The 22,185-nt window shown below is 45.5% G+C and overlaps 1 long non-coding RNA gene across 2 annotated transcripts in view; it reads left to right on the top strand.

The window, feature by feature from the left end:
- The window catches only part of LOC135050551 (uncharacterized), a 118,413-nt gene that overhangs the window by 85,314 nt on the left and 10,914 nt on the right, over positions 1–22,185 (top strand). The window lies entirely within an intron of this gene.

Genomic DNA, 22,185 nt, shown 5'->3' with positions numbered 1-22,185 from the left:
GCCGGCCTGGTCCCAGATCCGCTGCAGCTGGGAGTCTGGAACCTGGGCCCGTAATTATGCCCCCTTGTAGTTTAGCCCCCAGTAGTAATGCTGCCAGTAGTTTGCCCCTTTGTAGCTTGCCCCCTTGTAGTAATGTCCCCAGTAGTTTGCCCCTTGTAGTTTGCCCCAGCAGTAAAGCCCCCCAGTAGTTTGCCCCCAGTACTAAAGCCCCCAAGGAGTTTGCCCCTCTGTAGTTTGCCCCAGTACTAAAGCCCCCCAGTAGTTTGCCCCTCTGTAGTTTGCCCCAGTAGTAAAGCCCCCCAGTAGTAAAGCCCCCCAGTAGTTTGCCCCTCTGTAGTTTGCCCCAGTAGTAAACCCCCCAGTAACTAGCCCCCAGTAGAAACGCCGCTAGTGGTACACATATAGGAGGGAGGGGGGGGGGGGGAGCACCATACTTACCAAGCCTTGCTCCCGCCGCAGTCCTCTCTCGCCGCCCGCTCCTCGGCACTATGGGAGAGACGTCATGACGTCTCTCCCATAGCGCGCACTGACAGAGCCGGAAGCAGGAGCTCAGTACTGAGCTCCTGCCTCCGGCTGCCGCTGCGGAGAGGGAGACGGGCGCCCGCTGGTAACGCGATCTCAGCGGGCGCCAGGCATCTCCCTGCAGCGCCGCCCGGGACATCGGGTTAGGTGAGCCGGGGGAGGCGGAACTGCGTTCCGTCTCCTGGTGGAACTGACGGAACGCAGTTCCGCCCCGTTCCGGCTCACTTTAACCCCTGTATATATATATATATATATATATAGCAGTACGGTACAGTAGTCCACTGCTCTACCTACCTCTGTGTCGTCAAGTATACTATCCATCCATACCTGTGGTGCATTTCAGTTTTGCACAGTTTGCTGACCACCAGTATATACTATATAGCAGTACGGTACAGAAGGCCACTGCTCTACCTACCTCTGTGTCGTCAAGTATACTATCCATCCATACCTGTGGTGCATTTCAGTTTTGCACAGTTTGCTGACCACCAGTATATATTATATAGCAGTACGGTACAGTAGGCCACTGCTCTACCTACCTCTGTGTCGTCAAGTATACTATCCATCCATACCTGTGGTGCATTTCAGTTTTGCACAGTTTGCTGACCACCAGTATATACTATATAGCAGTACAGTACAGTAGGCCACTGCTCTACCAACCTCTGTGTCGTCAAGTATACTATCCATCCATACCTGTGGTGCATTTCAGTTTTGCACAGTTTGCTGACCACCAGTATATACTATATAGCAGTATGGTACAGAAGGCCACTGCTCTACCTACCTCTGTGTCGTCAAGTATACTATCCATCCATACCTGTGGTGCATTTCAGTTTTGCAGTTTGCTGACCACCAGTATATACTATATAGCAGTACGGTACAGAAGGCCACTGCTCTACCTACCTCTGTGTCGTCAAGTATACTATCCATCCATACCTGTGGTGCATTTCAGTTTTGCACAGTTTGCTGACCACCAGTATATACTATATAGCAGTATGGTACAGTAGGCCACTGCTCTACCTACCTCTGTGTCGTCAAGTATACTATCCATCCATACCTGTGGTGCATTTCAGTTTTGCACAGTTTGCTGACCACCAGTATATACTATATAGCAGTACGGTACAGTAGGCCACTGCTCTACCTACCTCTGTGTCGTCAAGTATACTATCCATCCATACCTGTGGTGCATTTCAGTTTTGCACAGTTTGCTGACCACCAGTATATACTATCTAGCAGTACGGTACAGTAGGCCACTGCTCTACCTACCTCTGTGTCGTCAAGTATACTATCCATCCATACCTGTGGTGCATTTCAGTTGTGCGCAGTATATATAGTAGTAGGCCATTGCAATTGATATATTACTGGCATATAATTCCACACATTAAAAAATGGAGAACAAATATGTGGAGGGTAAAATAGGGAAAGATCAAGATCCACTTCCACCTCGTGCTGAAGCTGCTGCCACTAGTCATGGCCGAGACGATGAAATGCCATCAACGTCGTCTGCCAAGGCCGATGCCCAATGTCATAGTAGAGAGCATGTAAAATCCAAAAAAATAAAGCTCAGTAAAATGACCCAAAAATCTAAATCAAAATCGCCTGAGGAGAAGCGTAAACTTGCCAATGTGCCATTTACGACACGGAGTGGCAAGGAACGGCTGAGGCCCTGGCCTATGTTCAAGGCTAGTGGTTCAGCTTCACCTGAGGATGGAAGCACTCATCCTCCTGCTAGAAAACTTAAAAGAGTTAAGATGGCAAAAGCACAGCAAAGAACTGTGCGTTCTTCTAAATCACAAATCCCCAAGGAGAGTCCAATTGTGTCGGTTGCGATGCCTGACCTTCCCAACACTGGACGGGAAGAGGTTGCGCCTTCCACCATTTGCACGCCCCCTGCAAGTGCTGGAAGGAGCACCCGAAGTCCAGTTCCTGATAGTCAAATTGAAGATGTCACTGTTGAAGTACACCAGGATGAGGATATGGGTGTTGCTGGCGCTGGGGAGGAAATTGACAGGGAGGATTCTGATGGTGAGGTGGTTTGTTTAAGTCAGGCACCCGGGGAGACACCTGTTGTCCATGGGACGAATATGACCATTGACATGCCTGGTCAAAATACAAAAAAAAAAAATCACCTCTTCGGTGTGGAATTATTTCAACAGAAATGCGGACAACTGGTGTCAAGCCGTGTGTTGCCTTTGTCAAGCTGTAATAAGTAGGGGTAAGGATGTTAACCACCTAGGAACATGCTCCCTTATACGTCACCTGGACCGCATTCATCAGAAGTCAGTGACAAGTTCAAAAACTTTGGATGACAGCGGAAGCAGTCCACTGACCACTAAATCCCTTCCTCTTGTAACCAAGCTCCTGCAAACCACACCACCAACTCCCTCAGTGTCAATTTCCTCCTTACACAGGAAAGCCAATAGTCCTGCAGGCCATGTCACTGTCAAGTCTGACGAGTCCTCTCCTGCCTTGGATTCCTCCGATACATCCTTGAGTGTAACGCCTACTGCTGCTGGTGCTGCTGTTGTTGCTGCTGGGAGTCGATCATCATCCCAGAGGGGAAGTCGGAAGACCACTTGTACTACTTCCAGTAAGCAACTGACTGTCCAACAGTCCTTTGCGAGGAATATGAAATATCACAGCAGTCATCCTGCTGCAAAGCGGATAACTCAGGCCTTGGCAGCCTGGGTGGTGAGAAACGTGTTTCCGGTATCCACCGTTAATTCACAGGGAACTAGAGACTTGATTGAGGTACTGTGTCCCTGGTACCAAATACCATCTAGGTTCCATTTCTCTAGGCAGGCGATACCGAAAATGTACACAGACGTCAGAAAAAGAGTCACCAGTGTCCTAAAAAATGCAGTTGTACTCAATGTCCACTTAACCACGGACATGTGGATAAGTGGAGCAGGGCAGACTCAGGACTATATGACTGTGACAGCCCACTGGGTAGATGTATTGCCTCCAGCAGCAAGAACAGCAGCGGCGGCACCAGTAGCAGCATCTCGCAAACGCCAACTCGTTCCTAGGCAGGCTACGCTTTGTATCACCGCTTTCCATAAGAGGCACACAGCTGACTACCTCTTACGGAAACTGAGGAACATCATCGCAGAATGGCTTACCCCAATTGGACTCTCCTGGGGATTTGTGACATCGGACAACGCAACCAATATTGTGCGTGCATTACATCTGGGCAAATTCCAGCACGTCCCATGTTTTGCACATACATTGAATTTGGTGGTGCAGAATTATTTAATAAACGACAGGGGCGTGCAAGAGATGCTGTCGGTGGCCCGAAGAATTGCGGGCCACTTTCGGCATTTAGCCACCGCGTGCCAAAGACTGGAGCACCAGCAAACAGTCCTGAACCTGCCCTGCCATCATCTGAAGCAAGAGGTGGTAACGAGGTGGAATTCAACCCTCTATATGCTTCAGAGGATGGAGGAGCAGCAAAAGGCTATTCAAGCCTATACATCTGCCTATGATATAGGCAAAGGAGGGGGAATGCACCTGACTCAAGCGCATTGGAGAATGATTTCAACGTTGTGCAAGGTTCTGCAACCCTTTTAACTTGCCACACGTGAAGTCAGTTCAGACACTGCCAGCCTGAGTCAGGTCATTCCCCTCATCAGGCTTTTGCAGAAGAAGCTGGAGACATTGAAGGAGGAGCTAAAACAGAGCAATTCCGCTAGGCATGTGGGACTTGTGGATGGAGCCCTTAATTCGCTTAACCAGGATTCACGGGTGGTCAATCTGTTGAAATCAGAGCACTACATTTTGGCCACCGTGCTCGATCCTAGATTTAAAATCTACGTTGTGTCTCTCTTTCCGGCAGACACAAGTCTGCAGAGGTTCAAAGACCTGCTGGTGAGAAAATTGTCAAGTCAAGCGGAACGTGACCCGTCATCAGCTCCTCCTTCACATTCTCCCGCAACTGGGGTTGCAAGGAAAAGGCTAAGAATTCCGAGCCCACCCGCTGGCGGTGATGCAGGGCAGTCTGGAGCGAGTGCTGACATCTGGTCCGGACTGAAGGACCTGCCAACGATTACTGACATGTCGTCTACTGTCACTGCATATGATTCTGTCACCATTGAAAGAATGGTGGAGGATTATATGAGTGACCGCATCCAAGTAGGCACGTCAGTACGTATACTGGCAGGAAAAAGAGGCAATTTGGAGGCCCTTGCACAAACTGGCTTTATTTTACCTAAATTGCCCCCCCTCCAGTGTGTACTCCGAAAGAGTGTTTAGTGCAGCCGCTCACCTTGTCAGCAATCGGCGTACGAGGTTACTTCCAGAAAATGTGGAGAAGATGATGTTCATCAAAATGAATTATAATCAATTCCTCCGTGGAGACATTCACCAGCAATTGCCTCCAGAAAGTACACAGGGACCTGAGATGGTGGATTCCAGTGGGGACGAATTAATAATCTGTGAGGAGGGGGATGTACACAGTGAAAGGGGTGAGGAATCGGACGATGAGGAGGAGGTGGACATCTTGCCTCTGTAGAGCCAATTTGTGCAAAGAGAGATTGATTGCTTCTTTTTTGGTGGGGGCCCAAACCAACCAGTCATTTCAGTCACAGTCGTGTGGCAGACCCTGTCGCTGAAATGATGGGTTCGTTAAAGTGTGCATGTACTGTTTATACAACATAAGAGTGGGTGGGAGGACCCAAGGACAATTCCATCTTGCACCTCTTTTTTCTTTAATTTCTCTTTGCATCATGTGCTGTTTGGGGACTATTTTTTTGAAGTGCCATCCTGCCTGACACTGCAGTGCCACTCCCAGATGGGCCAGGTGTTTGTGTCGGCCACTTGTGTCGCTTAGCTTAGCCATCCAGCGACCTTGGTGCACCTCTTTTTTTCTTTGCATCATGTGCTGTTTGGGGACTATTTTTTAAATCTGACATCCTGTCTGACACTGCAGTGCCACTCCTAGATGGGCCAGGTGTTTGTGTCGGCCACTTGGGTCGCTTAGCTTAGTCACACAGCTACCTCATTGCGCCTCTTTTTTTCTTTGCATCATGTGCTGTTTGGGGACTATTTTTTTGAAGTGCCATCCTGTCTGACACTGCAGTGCCACTCCTAGATGGGCCCTGGTGTTTGTGTCGGCCACTTGGGTCACTTAGCTTAGTCATCCAGCGACCTGCAAATTTTAGGACTAAAAATAATATTGTGAGGTGTTCAGAATAGACTGAAAATGAGTGGAAATTATGGTTATTGAGGTTAATAATACTATAGGATCAAAATGACCCCCAAATTATATGATTTAAGCTGTTTTTGAGGGTTTTTTGTAAAAAAAAACACCCGAATCCAAAACACACCCGAATCCGACAAAAAATTTTCAGGGAGGTTTTGCCAAAACGCGTCCGAATCTAAAACATGGCTTCGGAACCGAATCCAAAACCAAAACAGAAAACCCGAAAAATTTCCGGTGCACATCACTAGTTTGAAGAGACCATTTCTTGCAAAGGTAAAGCCAGTATAGAGAAACCTGGAATCCAGTTTCGACAGTATCCACACATTCCAAGGAAAGTGCGGATCTGGTGCTGCATTTGTGGCAGAGTCATGTCGCGAATCGCCTGTATTCTATCAGCGGTGAGGTGTCTAAGTCCTTGAGTCAAGCAATGTCCCAAATATTTTACCCTGGTCTGGCACAACTGCAACTTATCCTTTGAAACCTTGTGTCCCGTTTGGGAAAGATGAAACAGAAGCTGTTTCGTGACTTTCAAGGATGATTCGAGTGAGTCAGAACACAACAATAAGTCATCGACATACTGTATTAGCACTGATCCACTCTCAGGTTGAAAGGATTGTAAACAGTCATGCAAGGCCTGAGAGAAAATACTCGAGCTGTCAATGAAACCTTGGGGAGCGAGTCCAGGTGTACTGTACTCCCCTGTATGTAAAAGCAAAAAGGTATTGGCTGTCAGGGTGAAGAGGGACAGAAAAGAAAGCAGAACAGAGGTCAATGACAGTGAAAAATTTAGCAGTAGAGGGAATTTGCATGAGGATGACTGCTGGATTGGGCACTATGGGGAATTGGCTCTCAACTATCTTGTTTAGCCCCCTTAGATCCTGCACTAGCCTGTAACCCCTCCCCCCACTCTTTTTCACAGGGAAGATGGGACTATTGGCGGTGCTGGACGTCCTAACTAGGATGCCCTGCTGTAGCAGCCGCTCTATGACAGGGTACACTCCTAATTCTACCTCTGGCTTCAGAGGATACTGAGGGATTTGTGGAGCTATCCTACCATCTTTTACTTGTACTACTACTGGAGCTACTTTCGCCATCAATCCAGTGTCTTGTCCATCTTTGGTCCAAAGGGAACCCGGTATTTGAGAGATCATTTCCTCTACCTTTGATGGACACTTGTCTATAACAGTAGAACGCGACATTAGCCTTTGAGGGGTGTCTAATATATCTTGTACTTCTTGAGCGTGGTTCCCAGGTATATCCAAGAAGACACCCTCAGGAGTACAGTATATGAAACACCGCATTTTACACAATAAATCTCTGCCGAGTAGATTAGTCGGAGCCGATGCAGCCAGCAGAAAAGATTGTTTGGTTTGCAAAGGCCCTATCGTAATCTCTGCCGGTCTACTCAAAGGGTATTGTTGCACAGTTCATGTTACTCCCATTGCCGAAATTGTTTTACCCGTGGTTTTTATACCTATCGTTGAATTTAACACTGACCTGGCCGCCCCTGTATCTACGAGAAAAGGTAATGGTACACCAGCTACATCAACCGTGACCTCAGGTTCACTACCAAGGCTAGCAATCAATTTCACTGGCTGCAGACTACAGTTGTGGCCCAACCCCTATTGTGTGTTGAGACCCTCCCGCAGCGCATTGGCAGCTACAATATGTGAGGGGGGTAGCTGAGAATTTTCGGAGGCCTGCCAGTCTCTCCTTGGTGGGTACCTCCTTGTTTCCCCTGCATGTAGCTCGTAATTTCTCCTAAGTGGTCCCTGATCCCAAGTATGTGCCTTGTAGTGTGGTTCATATCCTGGTCTAGGGGGTCGGTATACATTATGTGCACTTTTACTCCTACAGTCCCTTGCAAAATGTCCTTCCTTTTTACAATAGAAGCATATTATTGACCGTGACTTACCACCAGGGGTCTGGGGTTTCGGCTGATGTGGCTCTGTTGTAAGTGCGTCTATACTTACTGTCATCAGCCTTTCCCCCTGTAACTCCCTGTGCTTAATGATGTTCCTATCATGCTCGACAGCGGACTCTCTCAATGCAGCCACCGAGATACCTCTCCAGTTTGGTAGAGTGGTCTGTACCCTTGTTCTCAGTGCCTCCTTCAACCCGTCCATTAATACCGAAACAGCTACCTCCCTGTGATGTACATTGTCCTTAATGTCCTCGATCCCAGTGTATCTAGCCATTTCCTGCAGTGCTCGTTGGAAATATTCGGATGCCGTTTCACCTTCCTTTTGTCTTATGAAAAAGATTTTATTCCATTTGACAACAGTAGGGAAATATACTCCTAATTGCAGATTGATTTGCCGTACATTCTCCTGATTGTATTCATTAGTGAGAGGTACTTCTGCGTCTAACTTACAATCAGTTATGAATTTTGCGAGGTCAATATTTGAAGGTAAACATACCCGTAGCACTGTTCGCCAATCTTTGTTCATGGGTTTGTTGGCATTACCTAACTCTTTAATGAACCTCTGGCATGCGACTAGATCTTTTCTGGGATCAGGAAATTCTGACATAATTGACCTTAACTCTGCTCGAGACCAGGGACAGTGCATGGCAATGTTCCTGATGGGAGTGACTCCCTGAGCGTCAGTCTTCCCATTGGGGACTGCAATCACCCTGACAGGATTTAATTCAATTACATCATTCTGGTTTGATTCTACAATGTGGGGAGCTATTGTCTCTGCATAATGTATGGTACCGTACTTACCTGTGGACACGACCTCACTTATCCCTCCGCTAGGGGGCCTGACTACTGCTCTTGTTGGTTGGGCCGTGCCCAACTGAGTGTCCTGTATGGTGGCTGATAGAGAGAGTGCTGATATCATGCTGGGCTCATCTTCCTGCTCGCAGTCCTGGGGAAAATTTAAAATGGGATACAACTGGCAAGGGTTAGCGTTAGTGCATTTATCAATTACTCTCCTATCCTGTACCAATGTACCATTGTCTGTAGCCACTTTCTCCCCCACAATATATGGTGGTGGTGGTGGTGCAGTCGCCATTGTTTTCCCGCTAGGTTTGGAACCTGCTGCGTGAGCTAATTCCCTTTGCACATCCCCCTCTTGTTGCCATAAATTTAAACAATCTGTATGTCTAATCCTTTGTTTTCTGGATTTTATTAGACATATCCTTATCCTTAAGTTCTGCAATACCTCTGGTTCAAAGCTGCCCACTTTAGGGAATGGTACCCTATCTTTGTCAGTCATACATACCCATTCATTGCAAAAAGCCTCCGTGTGTGACCCATACTTTTCACACATAATAAACCTCGCTGACCCCCTGGGCCGCGGCACCTCAACCTGAACCCTAGTTACCAAACGCCCACTGCTTGTGCAATTGGATCCCATCACAGACTTTTTGCCAATAAACGCAATCCCCAATGCACACCGCAGATAGACGGTGAAAGACACCTAGCACTTTCACTCGCTCACGCCCACGTTGGCCAGTACTACCATACACTGTCGATAGCGAATGCAATGTACCCAACCTAGGGCCCTATCTGACCTATATTTACTGGAAGTTTTTTTAGGAATTACTTACCCTTTCCAGTAAAGTATCGGTCGTTGGAGATTTTCCTGAGAGAGACCAGCGAAAACTCCCTATGCACTTTATTATACACAAATCACGCTTGCGTATGCTCTATACAGCGCTAATGATACCGCGATTTTACGCAAAAGCTCGTAAAAAGGATATCACGTTATCGCACCCACAAACGCGCGGTCCAATCGCACAGCATATAGGTACTTGTTACTTATCTGCCGTACGATCACTGGAATCGAATCACAAGCTGCGAAACCTCAGCCGGAGCGTAATACAAAAACCTTTTAACTTCAATCGCAATACTATGCACTATTACGCTCCTCTGCAAATCACCTCACGATTTGCGTATTTCAATCTATATTAACGTGAGTCAGCCACTTCACGCCACCAAGCCTCCTCTTACTTGATGTACCATGGGACCCGACTTCCGGGGTTCAGTTCCACTCACTCCTACGTTCGCTCTCTCAAGTACACTTTGTCTTTTCTGTACAGAAGATTTTGATTCATTCAGATAAGCAGCTTTACCCCCAGAGGCAATACAGTTTAAACAAAAAGTTTTATACTAATCTGCTTTAGAAACCGAGCAGTTTTGTGCTATTGTAGCGTGGCTACTGTTCCACCTTCTAACTAAACGATACTATTGTGTAATTTGTACTTAGCGCCCGTACTCTTATGCACTTTGCGTAAACACGCGACCGTGCGTGTCTTTTACGTTGCGTGCGCAGATCTGTACTTTGTCCGAGACACGTGTACAAAACCGTACGTCCGCAATTAAACAAATCCCACAACTTCTATAAATGTGAGCAATATTAACTATAATCGCTCACTTAACACAACACACAGTTTCTTTCTGTATAAACCTTTACAACCAGGCCAGACTGCGTTTGTGCTTTACACTTACTTCCTTAAACATTTATTTTAGTTTTAACTATATAGCAACAAATGTTTCACAGAGATCTAAATGAATCTAGCAATCTGAGTGTTATGGCAACAATGTGAGAGGGTATACAAAGAGTATGGGTGCCTTTTGTTGTGTACGCTTTTGGTGCCAAAAAAAATTCACAGATTTTTAAATAGCTTTTTTCCTGTTTACTTTACGGGTTCTACCAGCATCTCTACAAAACATACAGAGCAGACGTCATCTAATCAGCACACAAGTAGGGTTTTTAGTGTATCCACCGACCAAGAAAAGGTTACGTAGGATACTTTCTGTCCACCCTTTTGCTGATAGATTAAGTCTGCTGTGACCTGTTAGGCTGTGAGTATGTGGAAAACCGGATGGAGCCCCCAATTGATAATGCTGACTTATATACAGGAATAAAAAGCTCTACCTTAAATACACTTTAAATACACTTTACCATGGAGCCGCTGCGGCCGCTATACTTAATACACACTCTATGTACTTTTTACGCTATTAGCGTACAGAGTCCCGTACCGTGTACGGAACTTTGCGTACAAACGCTGCGCTGACGGTACAAAGTACACACAGCGTGTACACACCCAGAGATACAACGCAAACCCTTAACAGCTATGCATGCAATAGTATTACACCCTAAACCTTAGCAGGGAAAGGAAGACACGACACCGGTTTGCTATTTAAAATGCTGGGTTCCGACACCACAGCGAGAGAGAGTATGCCAGTACACACCCAGCGCCAACTGACCCAGATAGCGCTTTTTATATATATGTCAATGTGTATACACTCACTGCGCCTAAAAAATGCCCCCCCCTCTTTTCAGCCCTCTGTCACCGAGTTCAGCAGGGGAGAGTCCGGGGAGCCAGCTTCTCTGCAGCTTCTGTGGAGAAAATGGCGCTGTTAGTGCTGAGGGATCAAGCTCCGCCCCCTCCAGCGGCGGGCTTCGGTCCCACTTCAATATTCAAAAAATGGCGGGGGATCTCTGCATTTACTGCCTCCGCAGCCTAATGTGCCCTTATATGCCAGTCCAGAGGTTTATTGCTGCCCAGGGCGCCCCCCCTGCGCCCTGCATCCATCAGTGCCTGTTCTGTGTGTGTAGCGCGCTTACCTCAGTGAAGATCTGAAGTCTTCTGCCGCCTTGAAGTCTTCTTTTCTTCTCATACTCACCCGGCTTCTATCTTCCTGCTCTGCGAGGAGGACGGCGGCGCGGCTCTGGGACGAACGGCGGGGTGAGACCTGCGTTCCGACTCACTCTGGAGCTAATGGTGTCCAGTAGCCTAAGAAGCAGGGCCTATCATTTAAGTAGGTCTGCTTCTCTCTCCTCAGTCCCACGATGCAGGGAGCCTGTTGCCTGCAGTGCTCCCTGAAAATAAAAAACCTAACAAAATTCTTTTTCAGAGAAACTCAGGAGAGCTCCCCTGTCGTGCACCCAATCTCCTCTGGGCACAAATTCTAACTGAGGTCTGGAGGAGGGGCATAGAGGGAGGAGCCAGTGCACACCCATACTAAAAGTTCTTTATAGTGCCCATGTCTCCTGCGGAGCCCGTCTATACCCCATGGTCCTTACGGAGTCCCCAGCATCCTCTAGGACGTAAGAGAAAGTACTTTATTTTTTAACTACATGTAACCAAAAGAGATCTCTCTATAAATTGATCTAATTGGATGTACAACTGCTGTAGATTCGGCTTGAGGTTAGTCAGAATAAATATATGGACTGGGGTAATGTTAGCCTAGGTTAACATGTTGGTTAATTTGTTGAGAATGGGGCGTGATCAGTGCTAATGATGCACATTGCCACACTCAGACCCCTCTCCTGAAAACAACTCCTCAAATGGGCTTGTATTCAAGCCAGAGCTAAGGCGTCCAATCCAGGGATCAAGGTTGGCGGGATCCCGGGATTTAGGCCAAAAATCATCTGGGATTCAATCCTGGGATTGGAAGCTCCAATCCCGGAGATTTCGGGATCATGTGGTCATTTGTTTTTTTTAAATTCTGGGCAGCGTTGAACATCTTCAGGAGGCTCAGACGCTGCCCTGCTCCCTCCTCCCGGCTCTCCCTACGCAGCGTGACATGATGTCAGAGGTCACGCTGCGCAGCCAGCCACCCGCCACACAGACCTCACTGAACTCACCGAACTGGAAGAAGTTCCCCACCCGACCTCCCAGGCACCATTGTGGTAAGTTATGTGTGCTGTGCGGAGCGGGGTGGGGGAGTTGGGGCGTTGACACAGGAAAAAACCAATCCCGGGATAGGATTGACCGTTTTTCAATCCCAATACCCGGGATTGAAAAAATGGCCCGGGATTGGCCACTCTAGCAGAACTGTATAAAGCAGGTCATTGTGATAACCTGAACCACAACTAATGTAATATTTATTGGAGTGAACAAAGAAGTTTCAAAGTAGACTTACCATACAATCCCTTTAAACCGGGAAACTCATGAATTACACAGTTCTGTGGCTGATTAAAATCAGAAAATGCGGGTTTGAAGTTAGCCAGCCACAGAACCTGTATAATTCATGAGTGTCCCGGTTTAAAGCGATGGTATGGTAAGCCCAGAGCCGGCCCTAGGCATAGGCGAACTAGGCAAATGCCTAGGGCATTTGGTATGCCTAGGGGCACAAGCAGCTTCTGCTGATTAAAATGATATGCGGCATGCCTATATTCTGTGTGTGACTGCGGCTGTATCTGCATATGAAATGCTACATAACAGTATATTCCGGAAAATCACTGTAACATAGCATTTCGTATGCAGATACAGTCACAGTCGCACAGAGAATATAGGCAAGCCACATATAATTTTAATCAGCTTGTGCATCCTAGTCACATAACAATGCAAATAAGGTGCATTTTCATCAAATAATCCACCCAACGTTAGCAGAGCTGCCAACTGACTCATGCAAGGCATCTATTGAGGAAAGATGTATGAGGATACATCTGTATCCAAGCAGTAGCAGAGGTCACAGTTTTAGCGGCCGTGTGAGTGGGATGGTTGTACAATAGTGTTCGCCATATGTGTAAGGGGCATTATGTGTGTCATGTATATAAATTCATTAATAATGTGTGGCAAATGTGTAAGGGGCACTATGTGTGTCATGTGTATAAAGGCACTAATAATGTGTGGCATATGTGTAAGGGACATTATGTGTATAAGGGCAAAATGTGTAAGGACATTAATAATATGTGCCATATATGTAAGGTGCATTATTGTGTGGTATTATGTGTATAAATGCATTACTAATGTGTGTCATTATATGTGTGAGGTGTTCTATTGTGTGGCGTAACGTATAGAAAGTGCACTACTCTGTGGTCTAATGTGAATAAAGAGCAATATGGTGTGGTGTAATGTGAATAAGGAGCAATTCAGTGTGATGTAATGTAAATACGGGGCACTACTGAGAGGAGTAACGTATATAAGGTAAAGTGGTACTACTGTGTGATGCAACGTGAATTGGGGACACTATGGGATGATAAAATGTGAATAAAGTTGCAGTACTGTGTGGCATAATTTGAATTGGGGGTACTATTGTGTTGCCATGCCCCTTCCCAGCAAGATCATAACCTTTTTTTTGGGCTGTGCACCGAATGTGCGCACTGTTCCTATTTAAAATGTCGAAGTCAAAAATATTACATAGAGAGAACATACAGACTCCACACATTATAAGTCGCTAAGCTTGCAAATACGCGCAGCGAGCACAGCAATATATGGTAACATACGCATTTACACAGACATGCCACAGAGATAGATTCGACACATATTTCATACAGCACATAATTATAACATATCAAGCGCCAGACATCATAATGATTTAAAATTATATAATGGAGTAACGTCATGTATGTGTATTATTGGAGCAGAGCAAGATAGACATGTCGTGTTTGGTATTACAGTAACCAGATTAATGTGTAGATTCATTTGATGCTTGTTATTAAGTTGTAGGACATTGATATGAGTAGTTATGATTAAATGTATGAAAACTAAAGTCACTCTTATTAGAACAATGGACATTCCAAGAAGGTGGTGGACAGGAAACTCAGGCCAGCCCTTTTGATGTCTTCAAGGCTGAACCTGGTTTGCATATGAATTGACCAGTGACTTATCATGAATGAGAAAGTTCCCTCCCTTAGACTAGATGTGTGCACTCCCCCAAACTAGATAACACATTGCTGATCAGATACACAGGAGCTGCTGATTTGGCCCAGACGATGATGGAGGTGCTGCCAGACCAGTGCCTACATGATTTTACACAGAGAGAGAGAGAGAGAGAGAGAGAGAGAGAGAGAGAAAGAGAGAGAGTGATATGGAGGAAAGACTTTATATGAGAAAGATATGGTGATGTATTTACTGGCCTGTAACTGTATGTATTTGATTTAGTTAGTATTAACTGCTTACTGTAAAAATTGTAACCATGTAACTATATGTATACTGTACATTGTGATATATTGAATACATATCCTTTTAATAACAAATATATACATCAATGAGCTTTGGAACTCAGATAATGTGTGGGTGTATTGTTTTCTCTTAAGGGATGTAGTGTTTTGTGATGTGCAGCGCACTTTTATCGTATATGGTACTAAGATGCGCCTGGCGTCCGCAGTATAAATTAGAGCGGGCATTTTAAATATTTGTTAGAAAGCAATTTGGTATTTACAAAAATATAGGGGGTAGGAACTCCAAAATGAGGACTGCTATGGGTCAGGGGTGATGGTGATGGGAAAGGGGTGCTGGGTCAGAGGTAGAACTAGCGGCGGTACTAGGGGGCACCAGCCAAAATCTTGCCTAGGGCATCATATTAGTTAGGGCCAGTTCTGGGTAAGCCTATTTCAAAGTCAAACTGAATTGAAGTATATGGATATATGGCATTCATTTCCCAAAAACATTATGTAGGTTTTTTTTCTGGCCCAGCCTGATAGGGGCACATGGAGAGGTTCATTTTTAATAAAACTATGCCCAATGAACTGTACTATATAACATATTATATATTGGGCAACATGTCTTCAATATTATTCTATCAAATAATGAGTTATTGTTTCCAAACTAATATTATCTGTTGTTTTTTTTTATTATGAACAATATATATTTTTAGGACATGGCCATATTTATTATTTTTCATCATATATGTCAGCATTTTGTCATTTTAGGCTGATAACTGACTTTGTTTTTCAGTTACACTGGCAGCACGGAATACACACTCTGACAGTAGCTGGCTGTTGTTCCCAAATTTGTTCCCCGATGACCTTCACCGTCTGTTTGTGCACATGCTATTGACATATTGTTCGCCTCAGCTTTAAAACATGTCCAAGATGACAATTTTCTCATGGCAGCTGGCCTTTTGGATGATGTTGGACTTGTGTTACTTGTGTTTGAAGTATTTATGGCTCTTCTCTGAAAAAATCCACATGCTGAAGAACCAGCAAATATGGCACTCTGGTTTATTGCAGAGTCATTGGCAGCTACTGCATGCAATTGTGTCCAATATTCTCTCTCAGTGTTGTTGTTGTTGTTGTTGTTGTTGAGGTCATCAGTAAGTGTTTGTGCTGACTTTCTTTCTTTCCTTTATAGTTGCCAGACTCGTATGAAGTTTATGAATCTTAATTGAGGAATATGAATGTATTATGAGTGGCACTGCCACGACTATATAAACGTCTAAAGCTATTTTCTGTCACGAGTACAGTATAAGATTATTCCATCATCAATATGTTCGCCCATGTCCCCTATAGATTCTAAGCTTGTATGAGCAGGGCCAGTGGCGGAACTAGCGAGCGGTGGGCCCAGGTGTGACAAAATGCTTTGGGCCCCCCTTCCCATCCAAGTCCACCCCCTCACCCCTGGAGAGGATCTGGTGAGGGGGACCTGCTCAGGGCCAGAGAAATGGATACCTAGCAACAGTGCTGTTACTAGACATTTTAGCACTGTGTGCAAGAAACTGCATCGGAGCCCCACCCCTGCATGCAAAACAGGGGCAGTGCGCGCCGTAGGCGCGCGCAAAAATACATAGTGGCGTGGCTTCGTGGGGAAGGGGTGTGGCCACAAAATAATACCAATTTATAAAACGGTGCACAGTAGTCTCCATTATTCAAATTACGCCGCACAGTAGCACCACTACACCAGGTAGAGACCCTTTTACACCTTACAGCGGACAGATTCCTATTTTTACACATTACAACAGACAGTGTCCCCTTTTTACACATTACGGCAGATAGCGTCCCCCTTTTTACACATAACGGCAGACAGCGTGCCCTTTTTACACATAGCGGCAGACAGCATGCACATTTTACACATAATGGCAGACAGCGTCCCCTTTTTACACATAACGGCAGACAGCGTGCCCTTGTTACACATAGCGGCAGACAGCGTACACTTTTTACACATAACGGCAGACAGCGTGCCCTTTTTACACATAACGGCAGACAGCGTCCCCTTTTTACACATTACGGCAGACAGTGTGCCCTTGTTACACATTATGGCAGACAGCATCCCCCTTTTTACACATTACGGCAGGCAGATTCCCCCTTTTTACACATTGCGGCATGATAATGCTGATTTATCAACAGGAATGAAAAGCTATACCTTATACACACTTTAAATACACTTTACCATGGAGCCGCTGCGGCCGCTAAACTTAATACACACTCTACGCACCTTTTACGCTGGTAGCGTACAGAGTCCCGTACCGTGTACGGACTTTGCGTACAAACGCTGCGCTGATGGTACAAAGTACACACAGCGCGTACACACCCAATGAATACACTTTAAACCTTATACAGCAATGCAATGCGATACTAATACACTTTAACCTTAGCAGGGAAAGGAAGACACGACACCAGACTGTAGTTAAACCACTGGGTTCCAACACCACAGCGTATTATTGCTGAAAGGGGGTTACAATACAAACAATACAATACAACAGAATAATGGCTACAATCAATGGTACATACGTGATTGGATTTGCCGCGCTACCCAGATCTGGTCCTCGGTCATCTGATAGATAACTTTGTGAGTCTTGTGTCAGACCAGGCCTGCAGCAGGCTCTCTTTATACAATTCTTCCAAAACTTAACACAATGGATACTGTAATCTCTTTGTCCATTGGACACAGGGATGGTCATTTACAGTACAGGAGAGGTCATAGGTCGGTTTGAATAGGTGGGCGATGTCTGTTCCAACTGCTCTTGTGGGTGGTCTCCTCTGGATTCCCGCCGCATACATAATGTACAGTAAATACAGTTTATATCTATATTCTGCTCCTGCACATAACTATCCGCAGGAACATGCGATCTGCTGCAGACCAACACCGGAATGTTACCCTTAAAATACCCTACAGCTGGATACCAAACACCACCTTATAACCTTGTTCTGTCCCCTCCTACCCTGTAAAGGTGAATCCCTTTGTTCTGAAACCATTTAAACTGCTGTAACTTGCTGCTGTGGTGCAGGGAGGCTATGTGTAACATGTGCACTATTTGGATTAAATATGTAATGGGTTTGATGGCTTTTCCATGCGTTTACAAACTCTACCATAAATACTCATACCACGCGCTAATACGCAGGTCTGCGGGAGCGACCATACGCAAATTGCGAATATACGCACGCACGGCAGAGCAAGTATGCGCACGGAGGCAATCTGTGTGTAGTTTGTACGTAATGTATGTACTGCAATATTTTTCAACTTTGACAGTCTACCCTTTGGCAGTCACCAATAACTGCCACTATCTAATCACTAAACAGAAAAATATCTATACAATATCTACAGAAGCTTTGATGATCGGGGAGAGTTGTAGGTGGGAAATGTATGACCTAGTGGGATAGTAAAAAGCATGTATGTATGAATCCATGTCTGAGGGGCATGTATCATCGTGCCGTATATGTTCTAGATAAGCTTCGAGGTATTGCGAAGTATACATTAAATCCTTCTTATCCCGTATTAAGGGTCTGTAAGTGGGCCAACAAACACTACCGAGCTCTTTTCGGTTTCTTGTTCCAACAAATGGGGTGCACATTTAGTTGATGATACATGAAGGGGGAAACATATGTGAGTGCTAGTATATGTGGATATCACCTGTCGACTATGTGTGCCATTAACTGAAGGTTGCAGAGATGAAGATAAGACACATATATAAAAATACATTTACATAAACATTTTGGATAATGCTGATGTCTTTTTCCGGATGGATGTATCTGGGCAGAGGGGGAGACAAAAGAAAAACAGGTGAACGAAACAGGCCATGAAATTAATTTGCAATCCTTATCATATCACTGTCTCTATGGATGTGTCGTAAATTAAATCTGCTGCTGTAACAGTACCCTTGCTCCTTAGACTCATCAATTTTGTGCTGTGCTTGCGCCGCGTCAGAATTCGAACACACCTAAATATCAAACCAATAATTATGACGACTCCCAGGATACAAAGGAGAAACTTCCCTACACTCATGATGACATTTTGAGCCCACTCTCCTAAACCTGAGAATCAATTGCGTGGGTTCAACCATGAGACCCAGCCGGTCAGTTCATTACTCACAATCGCTAAGGTAAGGTTGTGTTTCCTCCTGAACTCCCACTTCAACTGCAAGATATCGTCCATCTTTTGATCGATGATCTCCGTGGGGTCGTCAGTGCTGTTCGTGATATATGTACAGCACTTCACACCATATTGAGTTGCCAGAGTAACACAGTACCCACCTGTCACGGCTGTGACATAATTAAGGACCATCCTGTGCTGGATCAGTTCCTTCTTTTAGGCTTGTAACTCCCTTCCCGTATACCTGAAGGTGTCGTCATACATCTCAGTGAAATTATCTATCAAGTTTGCGAGCGCATGGATATACCTATAATTTATAGTTCCTCTGGCTGTACGGGTGATGTCTAATGCGAGAAGGAACTGAATCCCGGTGGATTCGTGGATCAAATCAGAGGCTGCGTGCTCTGTCCTATCTATGAGGTGTCTCTTGATGATGTGTTCATAGTGAGTATGAGTATAAGGAGCCTGAGCACTGCGGTGAACGTCTTTCATCTTATCATGGGTTATGGTCATGACCTCTGGCAGCACTCTCCCAATTTAACACAATCCCTCTGAGCTCGGGGCAAGCCACTTGTACGCCTTCCTCCCACATATGAAATAGGCATCATCTGGGAGAACATAGGGGACAAAGTATGACATCACCATATTACAAACTTTCCAAGTAAAGAAACCAATCCCTAGTTCTCCCATCTGCTCAGTACAAGTATCGGGCTGGATGATATGGGCACAATACCCTGGCGATACTTTTCCAATCGACATGGTCTTGCTTCCACGAGTTTACCTATACCGAAAATACCTTCCACTGTTGGCTATTTGGCGTACGAGTTCAGAGTCTATGGGTATCCTATCAGCTCTGTATGAAAAGGCCATTGTCTGGTTATTCCACGTCACTTCCCAATTTCCTGGTTTTCGGTAATTGGAAATATTAAAGCACAGTAAGGACCTGTCTACATGATACTGGTGGAGCTTCAAATTAGGGGGCCTAGAAATATTGAATTTCTTGTCCACCGGCCTCCCACACCGCAATTCGAGTACCTCATCTATTGCTAAAGGGTATGGTACTAATCTTGACTTGCTCTGACCTTGAGGTACCTGTGAGCACACCCAGCATTCTGTCTGGTTTAAGACCTTACCCACTAGTGAGTGGTAATCACTCAACAAATGATGGTCCATGTCGATATTAAGGTTGGACTGACATCTCTGGATGCACCCATCCTCGAATATATTTTCACAATTCCTGCAGATACAATTTTCCTCAGACAATAACCCCTCACAGTGCCTCCGAGCTCCCTGACTAGCAGAGCGCTTACTGATGCTAGCCTTTACTTGAGCGATGTGCCGCTCCTGAGATCCTACAAATTCATACTCGTCATCAGAAACCATTCCAGATCCCTGCTCGACCTCTCTGGGGCCCTCACCAAAACAAACTGTCCTGATTAAAACCAGAATTACTAACAGAACCCGAAACACAGTCTCTTGTGATCGATCCATTTCGTTTGGGGAAAGGAGGAAAGTAAGAAGGAGAAAAGAAAGGAAAAATGCAGGGGGAGGTGAAAAAAAGAAAATGATACAACAACCGTTCTAGATCTGTGCTCGGATGCCCTTCAACAGTCCTGCCTCTCAACCTTCCCGGAACAGACACTCCAGTGATACAAGATTCTTTACACTCTGCTCTTTGTTACGAGTTCTCTCCGGGTCAGCGACCTTCTTGCAGTGGGATGAGTGGACCCAAGTCTCTCTCTCGGCGACCTTCAATGCTGTCGTGCTGGTTAGCAAGACTTGGTATGGTCCTTCCCACCTGTTTGTGAGGCAACCTGAGCGTAAGAAATTTCGAATCATTACATAATCCCCAGGTTCAATGTCATGACAATTACTGTTCGGTAGGTCAGGAATCACCAGCTTTAAATTTCTTTGTTGATTTCTCAGCTGCTGGCTCATCCCAACCAAATATCTCACAGTCACTTCATTATTACATTTCAAATCATCCTGGGGGTCTATCATTACATCAGGTTGTCGACCAAAAAGAATTTCAAAAGGCGATAGGTTAAGGGGAGACCTGGGGGTGGTTCTGATACTGTACAACACTAGTGGCAAAGCTTCTGGCCACAACAATCCAGTTTCAGCCATCACTTTGCTCAGCTTGTTCTTAATAGTGCTGTTCATTTTCTCCACCTTTGCACTTGCCTGTGGCCGGTACGGAGTATGCAGCTTGCTATTAATTCCCATCAGTTTGCACATAACCTGTAAGACTTCACCTGTAAAATGGGTACCACTATCGCTTTCAATTATTCTAGGGATACCATATCTACACACAAATTCCTGCACAATTTTCTTTGCAGTGAACGTAGCAGTATTTGTGGCAGCAGGGAACTCTTCTACCCAATTGGAAAATATGTCAATACAAACTAACACATATTTTAAATTTCTACAGGGTGGTAACTGCATGAAATCGATTTGTATTACCTGAAAAGGTCCGTCTGTTGGGGGGATATGGGATGGCTCTGTTGGTATTGACTTACCAATATTCTTCCTCAAGCAAGTAAAACATGTCATTGCTCTTTTACCTGCATGCGAAGAGAATCCTGGCGCACACCAGTAGGCTCTCACCAGCTTACACATACCCTCTTTGCCCAGATGAGTCAGACCGTGTGCTGCCTCAGATAGACTAGGAAGATATGCTCTGGGGGCCACTGGCTTACCGTGTCCACCTGTCCAAAGTCCTGAGGACTCCTGGCCATACCCCTTTGACCTCCAGACCGCCTTTTCCTGTAGGGAACACAAATTTTGCATTTTGATTAATTGTTGTGTGTTGATCGTGTTAAATGTCATCAGTGATGTGATGTTCATTTGTATGAGGGTGCTGGCTGCTGATTTAGCAGCTTTGTCTGCCCGGCTGTTACCAATTGAAATTGGGTCTTGGTTGTAAGTATGTGCTTTACACTTGATAACAGCCACTCTGTCTGGTTCCTGTATCGCTGTTAGAAGCCTTTTTATGTGGGATGCATGCGCTACAGGTGTGCCAGCTGCCGTCATGAAATTTCTGAGGCGCCACAGGGCCCTGAAATCATGCACCACTCCAAAGGCATACCTAGAATCTGTGGATATATTTGCTGACTTACCCTTGGCCAATTCACACACTCTGGTTAGGGCGACCAACTCAGCAACTTGTGCTGAGTGCAGTGAGCCCAGGGGTTCAGCTTCTATGATACCTCTGTCGTCTACAACTGCATATCCAGTACACAAGTCTCCCAATTCTGTCTGTCTGTGGCAACTACCGTCAGTGTAGAAGGTAAAGTCTACTCCTTCCAGTGGGTTGTCACTGATGTCAGGTCTCGCAGTGTAAGTCTGATTCAGGTATTCCATACAATCATGCGTATCAGTGTCTGCACTAAATCCTCCTTCACCATCATTCTCATCCTCCACCCTTTGTGCCTGTCCAGTCACACTTGGCAAGTAAGTTGCAGGATTTAGTGAGCTGC

This window comes from Pseudophryne corroboree, chromosome 2 (genome assembly GCF_028390025.1).
Source record: "Pseudophryne corroboree isolate aPseCor3 chromosome 2, aPseCor3.hap2, whole genome shotgun sequence".
In the NCBI taxonomy this organism is placed as follows: Eukaryota; Metazoa; Chordata; class Amphibia; order Anura; family Myobatrachidae; genus Pseudophryne; species Pseudophryne corroboree.
This window is presented reverse-complemented; position numbering and strand designations above follow the sequence as displayed.